Source organism: Labrus bergylta, chromosome 4 (assembly GCF_963930695.1).
Source record: "Labrus bergylta chromosome 4, fLabBer1.1, whole genome shotgun sequence".
In the NCBI taxonomy this organism is placed as follows: domain Eukaryota; kingdom Metazoa; phylum Chordata; class Actinopteri; order Labriformes; family Labridae; genus Labrus; species Labrus bergylta.
Genome location: NC_089198.1, coordinates 5,346,764 through 5,373,166, shown reverse-complemented (window position 1 = coordinate 5,373,166; position 26,403 = coordinate 5,346,764). Strand labels below are relative to the sequence as shown.

At 44.3% G+C, this 26,403-nt stretch overlaps 1 protein-coding gene and 1 long non-coding RNA gene across 5 annotated transcripts in view; one reads left to right on the top strand and one right to left on the bottom strand.

The window, feature by feature from the left end:
* The window catches only part of LOC110002051 (disco-interacting protein 2 homolog C), a 148,818-nt gene that overhangs the window by 100,364 nt on the left and 22,051 nt on the right, over positions 1-26,403 (bottom strand). The window lies entirely within an intron of this gene.
* LOC136179132 (uncharacterized) lies at positions 1,174-4,158 on the top strand. The gene is made up of 3 exons (XR_010666392.1): positions 1,174-1,309; positions 2,243-2,431; positions 4,029-4,158. It is a non-coding gene; the product is annotated as an uncharacterized lncRNA (long non-coding RNA).

Sequence of the window (26,403 nt, the reverse complement as noted above, 5' to 3'; positions counted from 1 at the left end):
AAAATCTGTTCTCTCCGTTGAATATGAAACTGACCTGACACTGAACATGACCTCAACATCCAGAACTGCAATTCAGGAAGTACGCACTTGTCCAATCAGGTGTCTGCTGAAATTAGTCAGTCTGGACTAAACACACACACACAGATAGGGAGACACTCACACCGGACCTTTAAGAGTTCTTTATCTGTGTCTGTCAGCCTGTGAATGTGTGAAGGGAGGACAGGGCAGCGGAAAGCGTGCAGGGTCCCTGATGTGAATGTGCTCAGCCTCCTGCAGTCTGCATTAGAGTCGATATAACTTTATAATAACATGACAAACACACACACGAGGTATCACCTCAGTCCTAAATAATCTCTAGACATGTTTACACCTAATTTCTTAAACGTGAAACCTTCAAACAAGATGAAGAAGCACTTGTGAATATTATGCTGTAAAAGCTTGTCACCTTTTTTAATCAGAGAATTTAAAGCCGGGATCACAGACTATGACAGTTCGACAGCCCCCTCTATAGCTGATTGATTATCACTTATCAGGTTTAAGGGCGCAGTCACACTGGGCCCAGTTGTCCCGTACCGTGTGTGTAGTGTGTGTGTGCCCTAACTGACTTATGCATGTAGATAGATAAAGGATGCTTTCATACTGTTTTGTCTCTAACTTAAAAGAATGTTTGAACACAGACCAACAAACACACAAAGGCCGACTGCCAATTTTTCAAAATGCAACACATCTAATGTTTCAAAAGCCGGGCTCCTCTACAGTTCAGTGGTCCTCAACCTGTTTCCTTATATATATGACATGCTGATCTCCCTCAGGACTCACATGAAAAAAACAGAAAGACTGCTGTCAAAAATGGACAAAAACTTTCATTAGATTTTTAGAGTTATTGGTGTGGCTGTCTGACTAACCTGATTTATAGGGAGGAAACATTTTTACACAGGTTAATGTACAGATCTTAAATACAACTATCCATCCATTATCTAAGCTGCTTGTCCAGTTCGGAGTCGCGGGAGCTAGAGCTGATAACCAGCTGTCATCGGGCAAGAGGTGGGGGACTGGTCGCTAGTCAATCAATCACAGAGACGGATGTACTTTCTTGCTCACACATACGAGTCACTAATTAACCCAAAGAGCATGTCTTTGGACTGTTGGAGGAAGCCAGAGTACCAAGAGGGAACCAACGCATGCACAAGGAGAACATGCACTCCACACAGAAGGCAACTGACCGGCTGTGGGTCCAAAACCAGTAACCACAGCACCACCCTGCAGCCATATGAACTATCCAGTACTTGTGTCATCATTACTTTATTCAGTAAGTGCAAATCTTATTTTGACAACCATAGAGCAGAGCCTCCTGACATCTTTGGCGCCCCTCCCTAGAGTTGCCTGGACCCAAGGTTGGGTTAATTAATGGTTTAAAAGACATATAAAGAAAGACTCCTCACTAAAAACTATAACACTTTCATCATGCAGTAATATGCTGAGGAATTCTTTTACATTTTAATCGTTTTTTTATATAAGACTTTGGAATATAAAACTTTTTTCCACGACATTTCTGTCAAGCTAAGTTTTGTCCTACCAACAATCAGACAATGACTGATTGGTATTTCTCCATATACATGATTATCTAATAACCATAACTGTGGACACATTTGTGTATTAGAGGATTAGAGCCTATTATCAGGTGAGACGATGAAAGCTTTATCAGTACGGTCATTAATGTTTTCAGATGCGCCAATATAACATTTATTTTACTGACGATAAAATAAAGAGAACAATGCTTTGGGTCAGTGTTTGTCTGAATATGAATGCTCTGACTGTCAAGTTTTAACAGTAATCTCAGCACTGTCAGCCTCACACGGGGCACCACATTACAGCTAAAACCAGGGTCTGACTGTCACGTGTAGATTATGTCAAATACTGCAAAATCTTCTCTTAGAAAAGCAGAGTTTTGAGCACCTCACATTGGTGCAGAAACATTGCACATAGAGAAAATCTATTTTCATTCCAGCTGAAAACCTCTCTTAACTGGTCATAATGATGGTAATCTGTGAATTTTATACCCCCAAAAATCTCCAACTCCACACGGCTCTATTTACATTTTATACAGCTCTAACATTTCTAATGCAAAAACAACCCCCTGACTAGTTGAAACAGAATTTACAGCAATACTCTATAACAGTAGTTAAGTTAACATGCTGCCGATATAATAATCTGAGATGATTTCATCCGTTTACCTTGGCAGAACGAAGCACGTTGCAAGCAAGTCCTCTCTGTCGGCTCGTCGTTTTTCTCCCTGACTGACCTCCAGACTGACTGAAGGGCTGCTGTCTGTCTCTGCCCGCTGCCGTCTGGCCAGAAATCCTCAGACACAGAGTGCGTCGCAGGAAAAAATGTTCCCTAGAAACACGGCGGCTCTGCCTCCATAATTCAGGTGTGTGAATTAGATGTGCTGCATTATTTAACCGTGGCACAGTCGCACTGACCGGCCTCCCCCGCTGATCCAAATCTGTCACTTCACCTCGCACTCCACTCAGGGTGACAGGGCCCTTCTGGCCGGACACACAAACACACAAACACACACACACACACACACACACACACACACACACACACACACACACACACACACAACAGGCCAACCCATGCAGACAAACACCTACTGCAAGAAATGTCCCCAAGCAGAAATTTGTGCTCAAAAAAACACAAAGAGTCAACCTGTGCACTCAATCATGAGTGTGCGTACACACACTCACTGAGAGACCCACATACTATATGTTTATTATATGCACATTTTAAATGCACCATCAGAGGCAGGAAAAATGAACACACACACACACTTTTTCCTCATTGCTTTGTAGAGCATCTCTCTGCCTGCTGACAGCTTATAATAACCCTGTTCAAATGTTTAAAAGCTCCATTTAGACTTTAATATTAAAACCTCGGCTGATGTGAGCTCAGTGCTTTTCTTTCAAAGATTAAACACATGCATTATGCAATGGAAGATTTCTATCAGCGGTGTGTTTTCAAAAACTGTAGGTTAAAAGAACAAAAGTCATGTTTTCCAGGCTTCATGTACACGTTAGATGATTTCTAAGAAGCATAATAAGACATCAAAAAGACAAGATTCTGCAACTCTACAACAATAACAAGGTAACAACATTTTTTAACAACGCCTGGTTCTGTTTCTGCAGTTCAATACAAAGCCAGAGCCCATAAGACTCCTGTTTTACCTGCAAGACTTACAGGTATACCTTCTCCTGGTATTTTTTTCAGTCGAACTACACATGGCCGTTAGTACCCATGTTTGTGAATTAGACACATTTTGCATTGAAAGGGGAGAAGTTTTTCCCAAAATGATGCATAACGATGTATTTAAATACAAACAGCATCGTGGGAAGAGAGATGATGTTTGCTCTGCAGCGCAGTTAGGGGTGCATTTAACCATTTGCACGTTTTGTATCTCATTTGCGCTGGTTTAGCGGGCGCAAAGGCCATGTAATCCTTTAGTGACTCAGCAACTTGATTTCTTTGGGAGATGATTAGGGGGATATTTTTAGCTGCTTTCATTGTGAGTAAACTGGTGTCAGTTATCACAAACAGGTGCAACACACTGCACAGTGAAGATGTAAATCTATGACACACCCCTGCAGCCAAAATAAGTGAAAAGATCTGAGACCACGACCTCTTACCTCTGCAGGAGAGAAGGGAATCTCTCCTCAAGTCACTTCAGGATGGACTGTATAGGCTTGGAAGTCTTTTCTAAACACTCCAGGATCTATGTTTCTGTTAAAATACATTTATTTCTTCTTCTTTTTTAGCTGTTTCCTGTGTTTGTGTTGGCAAAAAGATCACTTTCTCCCTCACTCACTCCTTTCTCCTCTTTCATCCCCTCCATCCCGTGCATTCCTTCATCTCCTATTTTTGTCTTTTTCTTCCTCTCTGCAGCTTTCTTAACCTCGTTCTCCCTCCTGGTTTACTTTTTATACACACTTCTTAACTGTTCCCCCTCTCTGTTCCTCTTCCCTCAGTGTGACCATGTAAGGAATGAATCTGCTTCTTGCAACCCGGCAGAGTCAATATTTCCCTGGATTTAGGGTGGAACGGAGTCCAGCTGACCTCCACGAGAGCGACAGGTTCGATGGAGGCTTTCCCCAAAACGTTAACCCCTGAAATCATCATGTGAGTGTATCAAGTTGACTTTGCACATGCATACTGCATCATCGTCTAATGCAGAAGCAACAGCATGGTAGGATGTATACTTCACAAAATATTCATCTTTATTTTGCAGTGTTCAAATGATATGTACTGTTAGAGGCCTCCCCCACTCCAAAATAAAAAAGAACTGGTGATAAAAAACACCAGAGCTCGGCCCCCGAGGGGCTGCAAGCTGAGCTGCCTCCGGCTTGTTTTATCTGCTTGTGCTCATGTGTGAGTATTCCTGAATTATTTATGATTCACAAGGTTTTTAAAAAATAGATACAACTTTAAAAGGGTTGTCCTTTTCTACAAAAACAGGCATGACATCGTTGTTGTGCACCTTATTTCAATGGATCGAATATAAACCAAAATATCAAGAGGATAACTCACAAAAGGTGTTGAAAAATGAATCCAATGCAGAAGTGCAAAATCCTGTAGTCCATTGTGTGTCCACTAGAGGCTGGCTCCAATAGACCAAGTCACATACACACCCATTCAAAAAAGCCATTTTTTACGGCATAAATAAACATGTTTAAAGCCTGGTAAAATAAATGATATAGGTCTGATAAGTTATTGTCATCACTGGCACATACTGTACGCTGTATTTTATTCACGAGTTGACTTCAATCCTGTGTCTTTATCAAAATGATGAAATTGGGAATAATGGTATTGTGACATTTATTATATTTTGAGTTGAGTGTAACCTTGGTGACACATGAAGACTTCACTAATATCTGCAGAAACTCGAAACTGCAGCTTCCTCCATCCACCTCCACCACACCGAGCGGCTCAAAGAGAAGCTGAATGCACAAACACCAGTCGTAATGAAGTCTAGTGTCTGACGGCTCCTCTCACCTGCTGCCTCGCTAAGCACTGCTGACATTCACTGAGGCTGACCAATACTTCATTAGAGCTTAAGTGAAGAACAATCAATAGCTGGAGAGTCCGTATACGGCCTCTGTCTGGCTCCTTTGTCAGGCATCAATCACAGAAAGACAGAGAGAGAGAGAGAGAGAGAGAGAGAGAGAGAGAGAGAGAGAGAGAGAGAGAGAGAGAGAGAGAGAGAGAGAGAGAGATCTGAACAGTGAAGAACTGCTGCAGAGTGCTGATGGGAGCGATGTGCAGCCTGCAGGTTTTGTGATGACATCAACAAAAGAGGAGTTTCATTGCAAGACGAGATATCCCGCATGTGTAAAAAAAAGTGACGCCGAGCACCGAAACCACCTCACAAATCTTCTTCAAACATTGAAATATATCAGCAACCTTAAATTAAACTTCCTTAGATTTAAAGTTGTAAATAAAAAACAAACAAACTGCAGTTCCTCGAGTGACCACTTGAGGCTTGCAGCAGAAGCCTGTTTTGATTTCATGGAGGATAAGAGCTATTGATCATGAGGGGCGGGGCTGATCTGACCGACAGGGGAGTGTTTGCGCCCGTGATAAAAAGCCATTTTCAGACTGGTTTTTTTTTATTGGTAAAAAGTGCAGCAACTAAGCTCAGCCATCGTTGATTCCATGATTGCCATCCCAGTCTGTGAATGCACATTGCGTCGCAGCATTGCACGAGGTTGGCACAGCGAGCCCCATTCATAGTTAGACACGCACACACACACACACACAGCACTGTGGTCCCTTGCTGGCTCTGCCTATCCCGTCTCTCCTCTGTAACACCTCTGATATACATTCAGACTGAATGAAACGTCACAAGGGGCGTTAATATCAGCGGTCTGAATAGGGTTAAAAACACAGGGTGGGGTAATCCACCAAACTAAATTTAAACCACTATTTGTCCTCCCTCTCATATAGGAGCCAAGTCAAACACTCGCCTCTTGATGTTTTTAACTCTACAAGTGGCAGCAGCAGTGCCGTCACTGAGTCAACAAATCGTAGGAGACTCTTCAAAGGGGAGGAAGGCAAACAGCAGCCGTGCACCTGCTCTGCTTTTGTACCGAGAACAAGCTGCTCAGCTGGGAGCTTTATGTTCCTACACTGCCACAGAGCTGACACACAAAACACAGCGAGCTGCTTCCTCATGAGTAAACCAGGTCACTAAAGCAGCTTTTAGTAAAACTTGATGTCAAATTATTTGTTTTGGGGGTTATGTAATCAATCCTTTTTTAAAAGATTTTTTTTGGGGGCTTTTCTACTTTACAGGCTGAGATAACAGGAAATGACATGAGGGAAAGGAGGCACAAGTCGGACTTGAACCCGGGCTGCAAGATAGGTATGTCTTGGTCTCGGTTAGTGTGGCCTTCACTACAACACTAGTAAGCATAGAGGTTACTTCGTCACATTTTCTCACACGGATATGACTCAGGGCACCTCCTCCGGACGAGCAACCTTATGGGGACGATTATCGAATTCTCCTACAGGAGACACCCTAGAGATAATTTTTTGAGGTTGTCTCCTCTGCAGGGGTTCTAGAAAGTGAAGGTTATAATGTTTACAGGAAGTTAAACTTTTAGGAACTATTACAGCATTTTAAAACTTTTTAAGGTTTAAACTCATCCCCAAAGAAACAGACTGTGTGTTAATATTGTGACTATATATTAACAATTTTACAGTATTTTGTGTACTTAATAGAAGCAGTAGATACAAGGAAGAACGAGAGGCAGAGGCGCTACTTGTCAATAGGCAAGGCAGGTAACTGCTTGGGGCCCCAGGTCAGTAGTGGGCCCCCAAGAGCGGGCAAAATGTGCGCCTTTGCAATGACAAAACCTCCCAAAGGGGGCCCCATCTAACAGCACTCACTCTCTATTCCCTGCTAGTTGTCCCAAGCATTATTACTGTGAAACCCAAAGTTTGTCAATGAATTTTACAGAAGGGAAATGAAGCGGAACTACCTGTATAAGAGTGAAGTAAGAAAGAGGAAAATAACACTGACAAGGTTGGAGGGGCAACCAATTAATTTTTTTCGTAAGGCCCCAACATACTCTGGAATCACCACTGAAGAGAGGGGTTCAATATAGTTTTTTGCAACCAGAGAGAGCAGGAAAGAGAAAGCCACTGGGTTCAGAGAGGGAAAGCTGACATCGACTGAACTCCTGCAACAACATCTCAAATTTCATTTTCACCAAACTCTGGAAAAGTACTTTCAGACCATCGTCCAGATTGAACCTGACACACTCTAAGCCGACTGAAAAAAGAACAAAAAAAACCCTTGTCAGTAGACAGGAGACAAAGAAATGATCAGGTCGGAGAAATATCCAGCAGTAATAAGTTATTCAAACATCAGACATTTACAATCGAGGCCAGATACCAAATTCCTCCCAGAGCCAGCAAACTCATCCAGTCATGATGTGAAGAAAACACAATCTCAGCTCTTCACTTTCCTTCTTCATTACCTGAGTCGACACTGAGGTGGCCCCGGCACGCTGAACCCACGCTAATCCAGATTAACGCCTGGTCAGGGTTTTTCATTCACACTGATGGAAATCCTATTAGTACAAAGGCTCGTCTCGGCCACGATAGTGTGGTCAGAGATTTACTGCAGGGAGGTAAAAATGTCTCTTTTTCTGTTAGAGATCTATTTTGGGGCTTATTGTGCCTTTATTTTACAGTTTATAGAGTCGGAAATCAGAGAGAGAGAGAGAGAGCCACCCATGCCCCAACTCATTTGATGGAGTTTTCCATCAGATAAAAAAAAACAGACAGAGCTTAAGTGTCTATTTTTTAAACTTAGTTTCCAGTATTACATCTGATTTATGAGCTGCTCTGTCTTCCTTTATGTAAAGCAAGCGTCTGTTTCCGTCTTCAAAAACAAACCTTACTATTGGAAAGGTTTAAATATTAAAATGTATGACAAGGACTATATGGACATTTTTGACCAAAAACTACAATGGCCAGGAAGTCAAAGACAAATTGCATTTTCCAAAACGTTTTGCAAAAAGTAAACAACAACAACCACGTCTAGGGAAAAGACGCAAATAGCAAAAACATTTGTTGGGTTTAACTGCTGTTGCTGGTTAGAAGTCCAATCAGTGAGATATCTCCTGATTTAACTGATAAAGTGACCTTACTATCTGATCATTAAGGAAACATGCTATGTTGAAGTGCTGGCTTCTCTGACAACAATGCAGCAGCCAGTATGTCCTCCTTCTAACTTTAGATTCTGCTCCTGAATGCTCTGGATTTGTTTGGACCAGAGAAGGTAGGCGGTTTTAAGACGACCCCCCCACACGGCCGTTTTGGACGCCCCTCGGTTTGCCAGATATGAGAGCAGTTATCAGGTCAACAGGTGTTGCAGCGATGGAAGCGGTCAAGAGAAGTGGTTCAGATAGAAGTGATTGTACCCGACCTAAAAAGCCTCTGCATGTTTCTAATAAGCTCCACGAGCAGAAACGTGCTCAAACTAGGATCAATATTGGAGATGCTTTTGAAAAATGGAGAGAGGTTAGAACACAGAAAGGTTTACAGACCCATGCAGAGCTGGATAAACACTGAAGCTTCAGAGTCCACCACATGGTGACCTGTGTGAACATCCACTCTAGAGAGGAGGGGGCGGGGGGGAGACCGTTCTCTACAATGTTTTGAATTTGGACTGCAGTACCCGTTTTAAACACTAGGTGTCACAGTTACATACTGCTCCTTTAAAAAATGGATCTTCAATAACAAAGATGTCTCTTTCTATTGAGATCCTTTCTGAGCCTGTCAGTGGAAAAACAAGAACTTCAGATGGCATACTTTGATTGGGTTCATTTGCCCCCCAAAGGTTTTCATTGCAAACATATGAGCTAGTTCTGCAGCTGCAAGCTAAAGCAATCTAGTCCAGCAAGTCTGAAACTTTTTCAAACTATTTAGACACAAAAATGTAGAAAGAAAAAAATATAAAATATCGGAATTCCCCTTTAGGTCAGTTTTTCATGCAGTTCCAGACAAGAGAGACTCTTAACAAAGGCAATAAACCAGCTGACCCAGGTCCAAAAATGGCTCTCCAGTGATGCAGAACAGAAGCATTCCTTAAATACTAAAGTACACTTGGCACAATAATGGATCTGTCCAAAGATAGCCCTGCGGAGCTGCCTTGGGATCCACTTGAATTTGGTTGAAAAAAAAAAAAAGAGCAGGAATGTTTCAGAGCATTGGTGCTGTTGGGATTACGTAAGAGCATTCATAGAGGAAAAACTGAAAACCATCTAAGCTGCAGAGAATTAAGAAAAAAAAAACATTGACCCGTCTCTGTGACATTTCTGACACTGAAACACTGATTCATCGCTCTCCATGAAGATTTGTGGCAATTTAGCCTCCACACACGAGCCGTAACACATCAATCACAGCTGCAGCGTCTGAGGCGGCATTAATTAAAAATGTGAATTTGAAATGAATCATAGCTGCTCTGGGTCACAGTGTAACCCATATAGCTCACACAGAGGCCACCAGAGAGGGGATTAGTGCTCAGTTAATTATGATACACTGATATGTGTGTTTCCTGTGAGACGGGGGGAAAATCAACAGCGAGCACGAGCACTGCGGTGAAATATCCCTCGAGGTCGACCAGCTCTACATGTAATCTTAAACGGACAACTATCCTCTGGTGTCAGCAACATATGCTCCTATTAAGTCCAGATTTCTGCAGTTTACATCCTGGTACTTTGTTTTTTTAACCCTCGTTTCACCATCACAGGAAGAGTGTGTAGCTGTGCGCGCACGCACGTACGCACGCACGCACGCACGCACGCACGCACGCACGCACACTTGTGTCAGTAAATCAGGGGTTTTCCATGAAGCATAGCTTATAATAGTCAGAGCTTCATCTTTATTTTAAAAGCAGCACATGGGACTGATTAGAAAAGGCCCTGATGTATGTTATGCTTGTGCAAAACCATTTTTCCATTTTCTGGGGAAAATCCTGAGAGAACATGACAAACGCCATTAAAGCATCACCGCGTCACTACAATAACAGCTTTCATTAAAAACGGCGTCTTACCAAAGAAAAACGTCTGTTTCAGTCTGACGTCGAGGCATGTGGATTTCTGGCGCTCTTTTTTTTGTTTGCAAAGCTTCGAATGCCACAAAATAAAGTCACAGCCAGTGTAGTTGATACAGAAACCTCACAAACACATAAGATTATATACTTTTTACATTCTGGTTCAAACTCTGTTATTGAGAGCGCTGTTCACCCACAGAGGCCCGAACACAGTTTCCACCAAGCGGTCCGGTTTATTGGGGTTTCCACCGTCAAAAGTTGGGGATGGTACCAAAATAAGGGATCCGTACCGTCCTACTTATTTGGTAACCTTCTGTTGGGGTGCCAAGGTTACCGATCTGACCCTAAAGGGTCCCTTGTTTACTGTGTCCCTGTTCTTCTTCTTGAACGTTTAAAGGCTTTATATGCGATGTTTTGATCCAGCAGATGTCGCCCTTGAGCACCAGCATTAAACCAAAACAACTCGCGGTGCATTGTTGTGTTAGCAAGCTAATGCTAGCGATCTTTATTATGCTGGTATCTTCACACTGCATGTAAATTTACCTGAAATGAGCGTGATCTAGAAACACAGTTAAGCAGTGAGTACAGTATGTTATTCTTCTTTTCTCTAGTCCCTCAATTAAACAACTTTTATACACGAGGGGAGGAGTCAGCCGGCCGTCCTGGCGATGTAAACAAACTGAAGATAGGACTCTGAAAACTCTGAAAACATCACAGACAGTGGGACTCGGGTGTTACACCCATTGTAGACAGTCATGACTCACAGAGTTATTTTCAGAGGATATACTTGATTTATATTATATTTAAGTGTGAAAAATCACATATAAAGACTTCATAGCGGGCTACACCGTGTTTGACTGCTATGATGTCACGCTATTACATAGCTGACGCAGCTATCTCCATCTGTCTTACACTCTGCTTACAGAATAAGGGTACAAGCAAGTTCAGGGTTTAACATACCAAACTGAACCAAACCAGACTGCTTGGTGGAAACGGGGCAAAAGTTCTCGTAACTTCTCGTTCAGTGCAGCAGCAAACCAGGTCCAGGGATTACCCCAACACCTGACCTGGCAGGTCCTTACTTTGGTCTGTGTCGATGACTGCCTTACTGGTACTGTCCGGATTCTACCAGTGGGTTCTGTCTCCCATGTTCTCAGAGGAATCAGGTAGTCCAACTCAGAGCACCTGGGCCTGTTGCTCTGAGGGCAGAAAAGCCAACCCCAGAATCTCTCTCTCTATCTCTCTCTCTCGTACACCTCATGGACTCATCCCAGCCAGCTTTTCCCGGTCTTAGTTCTGTTTTGCTTCTCAACATCCCACTTCTTTATGCAACACATCGACAGTCACACTACCGACTTAACTGACGCACACACTCCATCAATTATTTACTTTTTTTATCATAAATATTACTTCAAGTCAACTATCAGTTCCTTCCCCAATTTGCCATGGGTCCGTTCCTGGACTTGAACCGGCGACCTTCCAGATCCTAACCTACAGCTTCATGGAAACCCAGCCAGATACACACATACACACACACACGCTCACAGTCTCTCCATGCCAACAGACAACTGGTCCTCTCTGCAGCTCACACATGCTCGGGTGCAGAAAGAAAAGCACTTCAGCAGAAAGCGTGAACCGCGAGTCAATTCATGTGTGGACGGTGAATCTCAGTTTTTGAGTAGATCCCAAACTGATTGACTGAAACTGGTTTTAAAAAGTGTGAAACAGCAGAGCTTCATTTTTATTTTAACTTCACAGGTAGAGTCCGTTTGTGACATCACGTTCTAGTCTCTAAATGTATACTCAGTGTGTGTGTGTGTGTGTGTGTGTGTGTGTGTGTGTGTGTGTATGTCACTTGGCTGTGAGATGTGTTGCTCCCGGAGGCTGCTGGGAGAACAGAGAGCCGGGCTCTGACGAGTCGACGAGTCACATGTTTTTAGTCTCTGCCAGCGTCTCGAGCATCCCGCCAGAACCCCCGCAGCTACACAGTGTGTGTGTGTGTGTGTGTGTGTGTGTGTGTGTGTGTGTGTGTGTGTGTGTGTGTGTGTGTGTGTGTGTGATCGCTGCGGTCCCAGCAGCTGAAGGGGTGAACCCACTCTCGCTTGGTTTTGGCGTACAGATTAACTCATGAACATGCGGTGTAGAGTGCATGGCCGGATGGCCTAGTGGTTCGATGGAACGCCACATGTACAGAGGCTGTAGTCTGCATGGCGTGCGGCAAATAAAGGCAACAATAACTCTTAGTTATGATTGGCCTACAAGAAAGAAGAACATAAAACTGTCTGGTTCACACCTTCAATACCAAACAAAATGGAAGAAACTGTGTCACACAATCCTTCTTCTTCAGAGTTTAAAAAAGAAACATCAACCAGATGTTCAGAGCTTCAAAGAGACATTGTAAATTATTGGTGTCAGTAGGAGCCCTCGTTTCAGCCTCTGCCTCAATGGCTGCTGTCTCTTTAAGGCCCGCCTCCCCGAGTGCCCACTTTCTTCTGATTGGCCAGCTCTTTGGAAGCCTTACGTTGGGCAGAACGCTGCAGGGCTGCCAGGAGAGGGCTGCTCTCCAGTGCTCTGAGAAGAGAATCTATGTGAAAGGTTTCAGCGGCTATAAGAGAGTTGAAGCTGTCTGGTGAAATTCTTGGTTTCATATCGGGGAACTATCGCCCGATTTGCAGAACAAGCCGTTTAGCGCCCTCTGTAGACTCATCCTGGGATTACTCCAACATATGTTTACCTCATGATCTAAAACTTTGCCCACATTTAGTCTGGGCATCCAGCATTGTAAAAGTATGGGTGATTGTTGCCAAGTTGGTGCAGAATTTGCTCATTTAAGGGTAGGAAGATATGCGTTTCCAACAGGTATGCATTGTTTGTCATTGTTTCTAGTATTACGAGCTTAATAAACAAGTCTGATGAAAGGTTTAAAGAAAGGTAGAGTTTAATAAAATGTTTGTTTTTGCGGTAAAGGTTTCTGTAAAAAGTTTTCATATCAGATTTCAAGGCTATAACATCAGTTCTGATCCTCGGGATTGGACCGCATCATTCTGATTCAGCAGGCAATGTAACAAGAGTAAAGTCAAACACACACACACACACACACACACACACACACACACAAACACACACACACACACACACACACACACACACACACACACACACACACACACACACACACACACACAGCAGTATCTCTGTATAAAGTGCTGAGTGGAAATGTGTGTGTGCTGATATCAGAGGAGGAATGCCTCTACCATGTGGGATTACTGTGTCACCCTGACGCTTCTATTAATAACACACCATTTAACCTCTGTTAGTGTGTGAGTGTGTGTGTGTGTGTGTGTGTGTGGTTTGCTGTTATCTTTGTGTGTATATAACTTTTAACCACAAAGCTTTTATTCTCTGATTCACTTCTTAAACTTTGGCTGCTGAGCAAGGAATAGAAATGACACGCACACACGCACACACGCACACACACACACACACACACACACACACACACACACACACACACACAGCCTTGTTAGGGTTATCGTGGGAGTCAAGTTGTGTGCATGTGTGTTTGAATGATTATGTAAAAACTGAACAGCTGAAAGTGTGTTTAAGATTCTTTCCCCTTGACTGAGGCTGTCCCTAACTAACAACTGCAATGTCACCACACACACACACACACGCACACACACACACACACACACACACACACACACACACAGGCACGCACGCACGCACACACACACACTAACACACACACACACACAGACACACACAGACACACACAGACACACACACACGCGCACGCGCACACGCACGCACGCGCACGCACGCACGCACACACGCACACACGCACGCGCACGCGCACACTAACACACACACACAGACACACACACACACACACACACACACACGGGAGCTATGTGATCTGATTCACCTCTGCTCACATACTGCAAAGTCACACACACTTGTGTTTAAACAGATTGTTCGGTTACTCAGCAGCTCATGTGTCCTCATTAAGCTTCACACTCGCCCTTGAGCAAGGCATTAGGAGACAGCAGCTTGGATTGGATGGATTGAAGGACACAGGGAAGGATTCAAAAACGAGGAGAAGTGCAGAATGAGGACAGATGGAAGTAAGCATCCAAGGAAAATGGAAGAAGAAGAAAGGCTAATTGGAGATATGTAAGGTTGGGAAGGAGCTATGAAGGATGCAAGGGAGGATGGGAGGAATGATAACAAGGAAGGATGAGTTAAAGAGAGGCTAAAGAAATAAAAGTTGAAGAAGCAAGAAAGTGTAACTCGAAGGATGCAAATGAGGCCGGAAAGGAAGAGGAGGAAGTGAAGAAGGAGAGCAAGGAAGCACAGAAGGACACAAGGTAAGGTGCTGAAATGTTGCAAGGCAGAGAATGAGGATGGAAAGAAGCAGAAGAGAGCGAGAGGGGAAGGATAAGTGGTCGGAGAGAAGTGCAGGCGAAGGAGGGAGGAAGATTAGACGGGATTAAGATGTAAAATACGGAGAGTAAAGAAAATCAGGTCAGGGAGAAAGGAGGACAGTCAAGGAAGAAAAGAAGGAGGCTGTAAGGAAAGGAGGAGAGGGAAAAGAGAGGAAGGTTACATGAAGACATGTGAGCTACACAACACACAGTGTGAAAAACAAACAGAGTTAAAGGGACACTTCACACATTTGCATTAATCTTTGTATCATTAGAAACGTGGTAGTATTTTTGAACGGTCGTGCATCCCGCCCTCATTTTCCTCCGAGACGGGAAAGCTCCGTACTTCTCGTCTGCAAAAGGAGCCTCCGATGACGCAAAAATCATCATTTTGCGTCATCCCCGGCTGCTGTGGTTAGCGGGGGTTGAAACTACATCTCTAGTTCCTCATATTCTCGACCACAGCGGTGCCGTGCATTCTGGGAGTTGGTGTCTTTCATCCACATGAGCCAAAAAGACACTTTCTGTCTTTCCTTCGGTCAAGAAGGCACCAACTTCAAAATGTATTTCACATTTCTACATATATGACCCAATGTCAACAGATTCATGTTTCAACGGGTGAAGTGTCCCTTTAAACAGAAATCAAGAGTTCACACTCTGGCCCGTTCAGCCAGATATATAGCGCAGATATTACAGGAGGGTTCAGGCTCTTCCCAAGGCGAGCCCTTCTACACCTCTGTCCTCTGCACCACCTGTGTATCTGATCTGACATAGGGCGCGGTCACACTACACAGGACTATCCGTGCTTAAGCCCGATTACGTCTTGTACATAATGTCGTAATACAACACATGCACGCTTTATGTTATTGTGAAGCGTGTTTACAATCAGGCGGACGAGAGAGAGAGAGAGAGAGAGAGAGAGAGAGAGAGAGAGAGAGAGACGCAGTCGAGTCGCGTCTGCACATCGGAGAACAACACAGAGAGCATGGCAGCTACTTTACTGACTTTACAGCTTATTTTAAGCCATTTTTATCAGACACAGAAATAAATAAATTAAAAAATAAAATCGACGCGCGGCCGAGTCCTTAATGTTGTTTGTTTGCACTGACTCATTTCTGGATCCTTGCTTGTGTAGTTCTTACTCTCTGATGTACGTCTGCTAAGTGACTTGTAGTTGTATTAGTCATTAAGGAGGCGGGAGTTGGTTCTGAGGTCAGACCAGTTGAGGACCACTGGTAGACAGTAATGGGAACAGAACCCCCCCCCCCCCCCACATGTAGTCCAGCCTCTTCCAGCTCAAAACAAACCCCCACACTCCCAATCGAAGCGGCTGCCTGTCTGACTGCACACACTAAGAAGAGCTGGGAGGTTCAGTGCTGCCTCACAGCCCAGTGAGAGGGATTTACATAGAAAGTGTCTTAATGACTGCGTCTGTCACACTGGAGCCTTTCAGCCCTGAAGCTACATATTCAGTTAAAGTTATTGGAAAAAAAAAAAAACGGAGCTGTCAGTGTCAGGACACTATAGAAATACTTTTCTCAGCTGCAGATTCTCCTTTTTCAGTCGTCTGCAGGGGAAGTCATCTCACTTTCACTGTCACCTTGTTAGCGTGCAGAGCAGGTGAGGGTATTCTCTTTCTGAAACAGCTGTTTAAACATTTGATCTGAAGAAGGGAGAAACATGAATGAATGATATGCAGACCATATCACCAAGTGGAAAAAACAAACGTTTAAAAGGAAAAACAAAGCTGCCAAATTGTATCAAACTTCCCTCTGGCTCCCCGTATTTAGTATCATGTCTTTATCTTAAAATGCATGACTTCACAAATCCACCTGCCCAAAAAAAAGAGGGAGGGGGAGGGGGGAGAGAGGGGTCACTCTTCCAAATTCAGAAGATTGAGATGCCCTGCCTGAAGGGCTGAGTAGGCCACACTGCCTGGTTTTGTCAGAGTACGATCATTTGATGGACCAATGAGAGACCATGGCACAAATGCTCGACCTATGATCTCCGAGTATTCATTAAACATTGAAGACCAGAATGTTGCCAGGTTTGCCATCAATCCATCCATTTTCATCTGCTTCTCCTGGGACGGGTCGCGAGTTGCCCCATGCGTCCCTCTCCCCAGCAGCGTCTTCCAGCTCCTCCTGGGGGATCCCAAGGCATTCCCAGGCCAGACGGGGTATGTTACCCCTTACAGCGAGATCTGGGTCTAACCTTGAGTCTCCGCCCAGTTGGACGGGCGGGAGGTTGCCAGGTTTGGACACGACTAAAACGTGTGGTACAGACTGGCAGATAGTATTAACCTCATGCAGGGAAACATTTTGACAGCTTGAATAAGGGATGTAAGACACCTCTAAACACTCAAGAAGTGATGACATCATGTTCAGTAAAAATATCAGAGAGGGGACTTATGTTGCAGGAATGTGACGTTCAATGCCTCATGTAATAACTGAACATTTGAGCTCCGCATTTTGTGTTTTTCTTTTCCAGCATGTAAAAATAAATCCGTCAATTCTGACGAAAAGATTTTCACGAAAGCGTCCTTTAAACTGGACAGATATCCCGTTTCAGTGTCGACCCGACTCCGTGGCCTCACACTCGACCCCACCGCTGTTATCTAACCCGACGTGTGCTGCCATTGGTCTAATTGCCCAGATTAACCGGGTCAATGACGCCGCTGACCTGAGAGCACTTGACCCTACAAGAACAATTCAACTAATCCTCTTATAGTGAGTGTGTGTGTGTGTGTGTGTGTGTGTGTGTGTGTGTGTGTGTGTGTGTGTGTGTGTGTGTGTGTGTGTGTGTGTGTGTGTTAACTACTTAAAACCTGCCCCCTTTCGTTCCAGCGTCATGCTTACATTTGCTGTAGGATCAGCTGTTCTGCACATCAGAAACCCCCTGATGATTTAGTAAGTTATCCTACATCTCTGAACTATAGCAGCCCAGTGTTGTTGTTTTTGTTGTTGTTGCTGTTTGTCTCTCTTCTTCCTGAATCTCCCTCTATCCCACTTTCCAACCCGGACACAGTTTCATCAGACGTCTGTTCATCATGAGTCTGGATCTGCTCGAGGTTTCTTCCTCTTAAAATAAGTTTTTCCTCTCCACTGTAACTTTGCTAAATGTTGCTTAGTGCTCATGATGGATTAATGTTGGGTCTTTGTAACTAAATATAACAAAGAGTAAGGTCTTAATCTGCTCTTTCTGTGAAGTTCTTAAAATGAAATGTGGTGTCATTACAAATAAAGATTGAATGATTGACAGCTGCATGTTAAGCATGATTAAAAAGAAATTCAGTAGATAGAATCAGTAGACTCTAATACTAAAGTAAAACTGCTGAGTCATCACTTCTGGGCCTCCATACATGTGGGGTGGTGACTGTGTCTGCAGAGTGTCAAGATTCAAGATTCAAGATTAACTTTATTGTCTCTCAAAGTGAGAAATTTGTCTTTGACTCTTCACCCGCGCTGTGGCCATAAAGAAATTCTGGATTTTCATGTTTTTGTTTGACTCGGGACGTTTCTTGTCTCCTCAGCCAACGACAGAGAAACATCAGGTAGATAAAGCTCCTTTGAAGGTGACAGGAAATGTTGTGAGGAGAGGGAACAGGGGATGACATGCAGGAAAGGGCCGAGGGCGGATTCAAACCCGCGGCCGCTGCGATGAGGACTACAGCCTCTGTACATGGGGCGCTCGACATAACTACTATCTGCAGGACGAGATTTCAGTATTTAGTTTTTCCTTTTGTCTGTTTTGAAGAAAGGAGCTCCACCTCTCACCGTGCACCGATTCATTCACCGTCGCCCCTCATCGATAAAGAACGTCTGCAAAATCATCTCCAGTCAAAAGTTTCTTCATGAGACGTGACAGCGGACAAACCGTGACTGAAAGAGTCCGGAGCGGTTTCAGGAAGAGACGAGAAAGATGAAGACAAACGAGCTGATGGAAGAGCGGCTGGGGACAAAAAGCTGGCGTTCATCCAACAGGACGAGCAGCGACTGGAAAATCACTCCTAATTGTCAAATTAAATCAAGAACTAACAAACCGTATTATGAGGTCAAAGATCTCGACAGCTCCAGTTTAACTCAAGAAGTGACGCATGTATTGGTGAAGGTTTTTTCCTGCTTCTTGAAGGGGTCAAACTTGCAACTTGTTTTTTTTAGTTTCCATTGCAGTGCGCTCCAATTTAAGTGAAAGAGCAACTAAAAGCCAGATACTTATTACAGCTTCTTCAGTCTCATGCATCTAGTCACACCTTGATCAGTCAAGAGATCTTCTTCTGATCATCACTCTTAAAAAACAATGAGCAGTCTGGAGCAGCGCTGACCAGCCTGCAGTCTGCGTCGGTACACTCTGAGCCTCTCTCCTGCCTGCTCGCTGGAAAAGTCATTTTGGATGTAAAAACATCATCTCAAAGCTTGAAATATAAATGAAGAACAAGCTTGCAGAACATGAACAACGTCCAATCCAACCTGTGTTTCATGTCATCCTGTCCTAAATTATGAATATCACACGATGCTGCCAAGCAAGCCTGCAAAGTGTAAGACGTAAGAAGCTGAATGTGAGCTTAGCTGTAGCATTAGCTGCATGTAACGCTCGGTTCTAGCCCCCCTCCATAAAAATGTGTCAGTCCGGCGTCATTGTCAGCGTGAGATCACTGATCTAAGCCCATTGGCTCGTTGTGGCCCTGCAGCTCAATGTCCGAGACGCGTGCTGAGCAACTGACCAATAACGACAGAGCGGATCGGCAGACCAATCAGAGCAGGCTTGGCCCACGTGGGGTCTAACAGTGTGGGCTCAACAGAGTGTAGCTGACGGACTCAGAGCGTAGAGGGAGCAAGGAGGAGCAGTTCATGAAAACAGACACTTTTTTAGAACTTTATCTATTGTGAACGTACAAAAGTAGGAACATAGATTTAATATAAGAACCCCAAAAAGGGCAGAATATGGACTCTTTAAGCTTTTGGTGTAAATTGTCTTTAGGTCCTGACAAAAATTAATAACTCATGTTCTCTGAAAAAGGAAAAAAGAAAATCTGTTATCTGTAACAGTTTGTAAGCCTGTAAAAACTTTGACCAATGTCTGCCACGAGGTACCAATCTGATGAACCAATCAGACGCCTCCCTGTCTCCCTGCTCGCTCTCTACCTCTTGCATGTAAGTGAGGGGGCGTGGCTTTTGAGGGAGCACAGAGGGGAGGGGTCGGGTGCAGACGGAGCACTGAGGGAATTCTTACTTTCAAAATCATGCTAGTTTTGGAAAATGACCAACCCTGCCTTTAAGTACCCCTGTTTAGATCAGGTTTTAAAGTATCCTCTTTTTGTCTTTGTGCATGTCAACATTATATCCCGATTTCAGAAAGCAGCTCTTAGCCCGGCTTTAAAATGTTGAAAGACAACTGGATATTGTGGCATGTGATAACGCCTTATCTTCTGACTACCTGTGCAGGCGTGGCCTCGGCAAATTTACGACTCAGCCGTGACCTTTGAGATTGAAGGAACTCTTTCCATTATCATTGAATGTAGCCTCAGAGAAATGTCCCAACACACCTGATAGAGTCTTCCATGTGTAGGTGTCAATCTAAACTAAAGCTAGCTCTAATCCCCCCAGGAGATTCAAGTCTTTGTTTTCAGTTTCTAGTCACTTCAGGAATCTGAGAAATCTTCTGAGAAATGAAATGAGTCAGTCAGGAGGAGTTTTAAGGACAGGTGCAGTGATGAGGTGAACTAAAATGTGGGGTAAAATTGAAGAAGTGTGAAGTGTGTGTGTGTGTGTGTGTGTGTGTGAGAGTGTGTTCAGCGTGTCAGAGGTCAGGTGGAGTGTCAGCTCTCAGGAGCCAGGGTCTACGTCTACCCCCCTAAAAAAAGATCAAGAGCGTAACTATAAAACAGGAGGAGGTGAGGCTGGGGTCACACACACACACACACACACACACACACACCAATGGCAGCAGTTTGTTTGTTTGGTCAGATGACACTCGACTAACAAACACATTTAATACGCCGGCTGCTGCGTCAGGTCAGCTATATGAGGCGTCTGGAGGTCGTGAGAAGCAGCAGAGCGGTGGTTAAATAAACCTCTGACAGCTGATCACACACACGCCTCCCTCTCGCTGGGCATCATGTCCAGATCGATCGCATCACAGCGGCGCGTCAAAGGGCGTCCCACTTCTACGGCTCCATCAAGTGCGTCCTGCTTTTCCCCGGGGTCATGAAGGATCCAATCGGTGCATCCTTCTTGGCCCAAAATATCCTGATATTCATTGTGTCAAGTCAAACCAACCGGTGGACTCACAAGCGGTGTGTGTGTGTGTGTGTGTGTGTGTGTGTGTGTGTGTGTGTGTGTGTGTGAGTTTACCCCGGTGCTGTATTCTTGTAGAACACACACACATAATACACACACTGCTCGTGGTTTCAGCCCGGAACAAACACATTAAATATTCATCAATACACACATGAATATGAACACACTGTCCCTGCTGCATTAATGAAACTTACTGCCTGTGTGTGTGTGTGTGTGTGTGTGAGAATGTGTGTGTGTGTGTGTTCATTGTGACCTTCAGGCACAGCTGAGGGTCCGACTGCCAGCCCTGCTGTTCATATGACTGGAATGCATGACTAAATACCATCCAATATGTGTGTGTGTGTGTCCTGTATGTGTGTGTGTGTGTGTGTCCTGTATGTGTGTGTGTCTTCATACTGTGTGTCCTGTATGTTATGAGAAACACAATGCCCCTTGTGTTGACTGTAGTTTGGTGTTGACGAGGTAGTCATAGATACATGCTCCGAGCACAAGGACAGCAATTTTCAATAACACACACACACACACACACACACACACACACACACACACACACACACACACACACACACACACACACACACACACACACACACACACACACACACACACACACACACACACACACACACACACACACACACACACACACACACACACACACACACACACACACACACACACACACACAGCCTTATGATCTCATATTCCATCATTTAGCTCTAAATCGGAAACAAAAAGAGAAAACTTGGTGACGTTTTCATAAAGCTGTTTTGAGGCTCTCTACTGAGGGTCGACATGCCCCAGTGCATCATGGGAACTTTTTCAGAGTGGCCAACTGTTCAGATTGAAAAACTTTCCCCTCTTGCAGCGCTCAGTGTTCAATTGTAATTAGTTTTTTTACTTTCTGAACTTCTGAGTGTGTGTGTTGACCGCAGACAGTAAAAACTAGTGTTGTCCCAAAACCACAATAAACGAGACCACCACAATCAAGACCAGAGTGCCAAGACCAGAGGGCTCAGAGACCAAGAAGAGACCAAGACCAAGACCAAGAGGGATTGAGACCGAGTCAAGACCAAGACATTTAGGGAACGGGACCGAGTCAAGACCAAGACCAAGACCAAGACAGTAAGGAATAGAGACCAAGACAGTAAGGAATCGAGACCGAGTCAAGACCAAGACCAAGACAGTAAGGAATAGAGACCAAGATCAAGACAGTAAGGAATCGAGACCGAGTCAAGACCAAGACCAAGACAGTAAGGAATAGAGACCAAGACCAAGACAGTAAGGAATAGAGACCAAGATCAAGACAGTAAGGAATCGAGACCGAGTCAAGACAGTAAGGAATCGAGACCAAGATCAAGACAGTAAGGAATCGAGACCGAGTCAAGACAGTAAGGAATCGAGACCAAGATCAAGACAGTAAGGAATCGAGACCGAGTCAAGACCAAGACCAAGATCAAGACAGTAAGGAATCGAGACCGAGTCAAGACCAAGACCAAGATCAAGACAGTAAGGAATCGAGACCGAGTCAAGACCAAGACCAAGATCAAGACAGTAAGGAATCGAGACCGAGTCAAGACCAAGACCATAGATATCTCATAAAAATCCTCATCTTGTGTTTAGGGGGGTCACTCACTGAGAAAGGGGAGTTCTCCTTCTGGTCACAGTGATGACCTGGAAAGATATCCTCTCAGTGGGGGTCTTGACCGGTCTTGATTTAAAATCCATAGTCTGTCCCGTCTGAGACCGAGACGAGACCTCCAGGAAGTGGTCTTCAGACCGACACTACAACACCAGTAATAACTGAACACGTGATCATCCTTCCTGCATGAAAACAGCACCAACATGTTGATGTCATTTTTTTCATTTTTCACACATAAAGAGGGCGGAGCTTTTCTCGACCCCGCATTCTCACTTCAGCTCATTTCTTTCATCTCTGCCCCCGCTTGGCGTTCAGCCTGAACGAGCGCTGATAGAATTACACCGCTCAGAAGAAGAAGACAATTACACCACATCAATGAGCGCCGAGCGTCCCTGTGCTCCGGCCATTCAAAGCAGAAAGGTCGTCCCATCCTGGCGCCTGAAATCAGACTCTCCAAGGGGGCCGGACGAGGCCGACGCGGGACGATTCAGAAATAAAAGATGAGGCTGGAAATAGACTCAGCGGGGAGAAGAAGGAGGGAAAATGCAGAGAGACGAGGAGGACAAGAGGAGACGTCAGAGAAGAGTCCTGTGAAGACTAAAAAGCCCGAACAATCTCTTTAAAGGTATTTAGTTTTGTGCACTTTGGCGCCCACCGATGATCTCTGTGTGCAACTGCACTGTTGTAAAACACACACAGTGATGCCCCGCCCCTTTTTACCTCAGAGACAACGTGCATCGATGGACATACTGGTGTATACGACTTGAGCAACTCCTCATGATACACAGTTGTTGGTGTAATCCCCGGACGTGGCTTCCCGCTGCTCTGAACGAGACTTTACGAGAACTTGGCGAGACTTGTCCAGAACTTGACGACGTATCAGAGTAAAGCATGGAGCAAAGTTGGAGGACACGCCCACCACAGTAGCTCACTCAAATTTCCCTGCGACTGCAAACAGAGCTGGCCAATCGGAGGAAAGTGGGCACGTGGGGAGGCGGGGCCTTAAAGAGACAGTAGCTGAAATGAAGCGTTTCAGGCAGAGGCTGAAATGAGGGATTTTACTGACGTCAGAATCAGATAAATAAGGAGATTTTTTGAGCTGCACATCTCACAACGCTGCTCTACAGGTGTCCCAGACTGACATCATTAAAGGCTAAAGTGAGGATCATAAATCTGCTTTAAATAAATGTTGTAAAGTGGAGCCGTAAAATAGCTTTAAAGCTATAACCGATATAACCTACAAAAAGCAAACAAGACCATAAGTGATGAATTCTCTTCACGTGTTATAAAAGCTCTTAACCCTCTGCTGCAGGTGAGGTGCGGCCCGGGTTGGACTCTGACCCCCTCGGCTCCTTTCCTGACACGTCATTCCCCCGACCTCTCTCTCCGATTTCATTTTTTATCTACCATGGTGTGTCTCAAAGAAAGGCGTACAAAGACCCTGAAAATATCTTAAAAATCCACATGTAGAGGACTTAATCAAAAAAAAAAAACACGAGGTCACATTTTGTCCACAGGGGGCGCAGAAAATCAACACAATCCTCACAGGAGCTTTAAAGAAATAACAGGCGACGTATCTCAAACTGTACTTAAATAAACGTACATTTGCCCACTTTGAGTATATGTCTTTAAAACATGATGCTAGAGTTCTAGAGGAGAAGGAGAAGAAGAAGAAGGAGAAGAAGGAGAAGAAGAAGGAGAAGAAGGAGAAGAAGAAGGAGAAGGAGAAGGAGAAGAAGTGTTTTTTGAGCTTCTGCTTCCTTTTTTTGCCAGCTCAGACGCAGAGACAGAGAGAGAATCCGTCACTCATCACTTTTCCCTTTTCCACATTTTTAAAAGCTGCTGGAGCTCCCACGCATCCCACAATAACCTCCACACACACACACACACACACACACACACAAACACACACAGATGTTAGAGCAGCCTGAAGCAGGGCATCTGTCACTGGTCATCAGAGAGAGAGAGAGCATTCCTCTTCTAGCAACACACACACACACACACACACACACACACACACACACATTCTTTGCCTCACTGTTACACACACAAGAACAGTCAGTACAAACTACCAGCTATATACACATTCCCTGTAGCAGAAAACTGCCGCTGAGACACACACACACACACACACACACACACACACACACACACACACACACACACACACACACACACACACAGAAAATTGAAAACAGCCTGAATGCCAATCGCTCCGCTGCTTTCTGTCTCTCTTTTTAAGCTTTATGACTTAGTTGTTCTGCTCTTAGAGAACACTAAAAAAAGTTCATCTCTGAGACGACAGATTCAGTCCAGATGCAAATCAAACATTTCAAACAGCGGCCATTTTCCTCTAATGTCTCATAACTTTGTTTTTCTGACCTCTGAGTTCAGGTAGGTCATCTGAAAAGCTGCTAACTTTTCCCTTCTTTCTGATCAGTCTGCAACAGAAAACGGGGGGCGCCAGTGGACTTGTGGTTAGTTCTTGCACCCCCATGTACGGAGGCCTCAAAGAGGGCGGCCCGGGTTCTGATCTGACCTGTGGCTCTTTTGCTCTCTCTCTCTCTCTCTCTCTCTGATTATTCGCTGTCCTGTCTCTCTAATAAACGGTATAAAAAAGCCCAGAATATGTTTTTAAAGAGAAAATCTACAGGACTGTGTAAGCATGTTGTTGACATTAAACTATGCGAGTTTCCACCCGCCAGAAATATTTCCTCCCCCGTCATCGAGAGGAAGTGACCTCCAAAACCGCACACACAATGTTTTGAAGCTTTCATCTGTTTCCTCCGCCGTTAAAAAAAACTGACACAAATGTCTGGGATGACATTCTCTGGTGTTTTTGTCAGACACCATCGGCTACCTGTGAAAAAACATCGGAAAGAAACGCAATGCAAGCAAGTCCAAAGAGCATCACAGCCCCCGCCGAAAAACACTAAAAATAGGAAAATAAATGACAACTACAAATCCACGTTTTAGCGCCCGGATTCATGGATTCAGGATGATTGTTAGACTGAAACAGCGTTTCCAACAGGCGGGTGACGTCACTCAGGCTTCAAACATTCATATTCACAGTTTATGGTCACTAAACGATGAGTGATGCTGGCTTCATTCTTACTCTCTTATTTACCACTTGTCAAATGTTTCAGGATGTATCTTTACATGCAGCATACTTTATAAAAAATATGATCTCAAATGTAATCTTTGTGACACATTGAAGCTTCCTGAAAGAAGTTAAAAAGTTACAATGCGAGTGACTTCGACCCCGTGGAAATCAAATGGTGACTTTCTTTGTCCTGCATGAACAAAAGCAGCTCTGTGTCGACCACACAGCGTGTCTTTTATCACAGCCGAGCTACCAGAGTTCAGTACAAAGAAAGATGAGATTCAGGAAGAGCTGGACTGAAACAGAGTCAGGATGAAGTCCCGAGGATTAACTCACGCTCTGGGGTTTGTCTCTAAAGGGACATTCTGTCTCTTTAGTCAGCTCAGATACGAGAGGTAAACCTGTGCAGAGATGAGTGTTTGTGTGTTGGGGATCATGGGAACTGGAGTCCCAAAGTGGCTATGCAAAAGCCCCCAGGGAGCTGTTAAAGGTTTTAAAAGGAGGAGGGCGGGTCAAACAGGGGGGCTGATCTGGTAGCCTGCAGAGCGGGCATGACAGTCATAAGACGTGTGTTTATGAGTGTGTTGAGAGAGAACAAAGTGTGACTGCAGCCAATTAGAGGCACAGAGAGATTTTATGTTTCACTTTTTTATTTTAGGGAAAGTAAGGAGGTGCTCCGGGAATTCTTCTTAAGGGATTTTAACATGCTTTTTCCATCACAGGGATTCGTTCTGACTAAAAATCTCGTCAACCAACCACTGCGGATCAAAAAACAGAAAAGAAGATAAGCTGTTGCACAACTTCTGTCC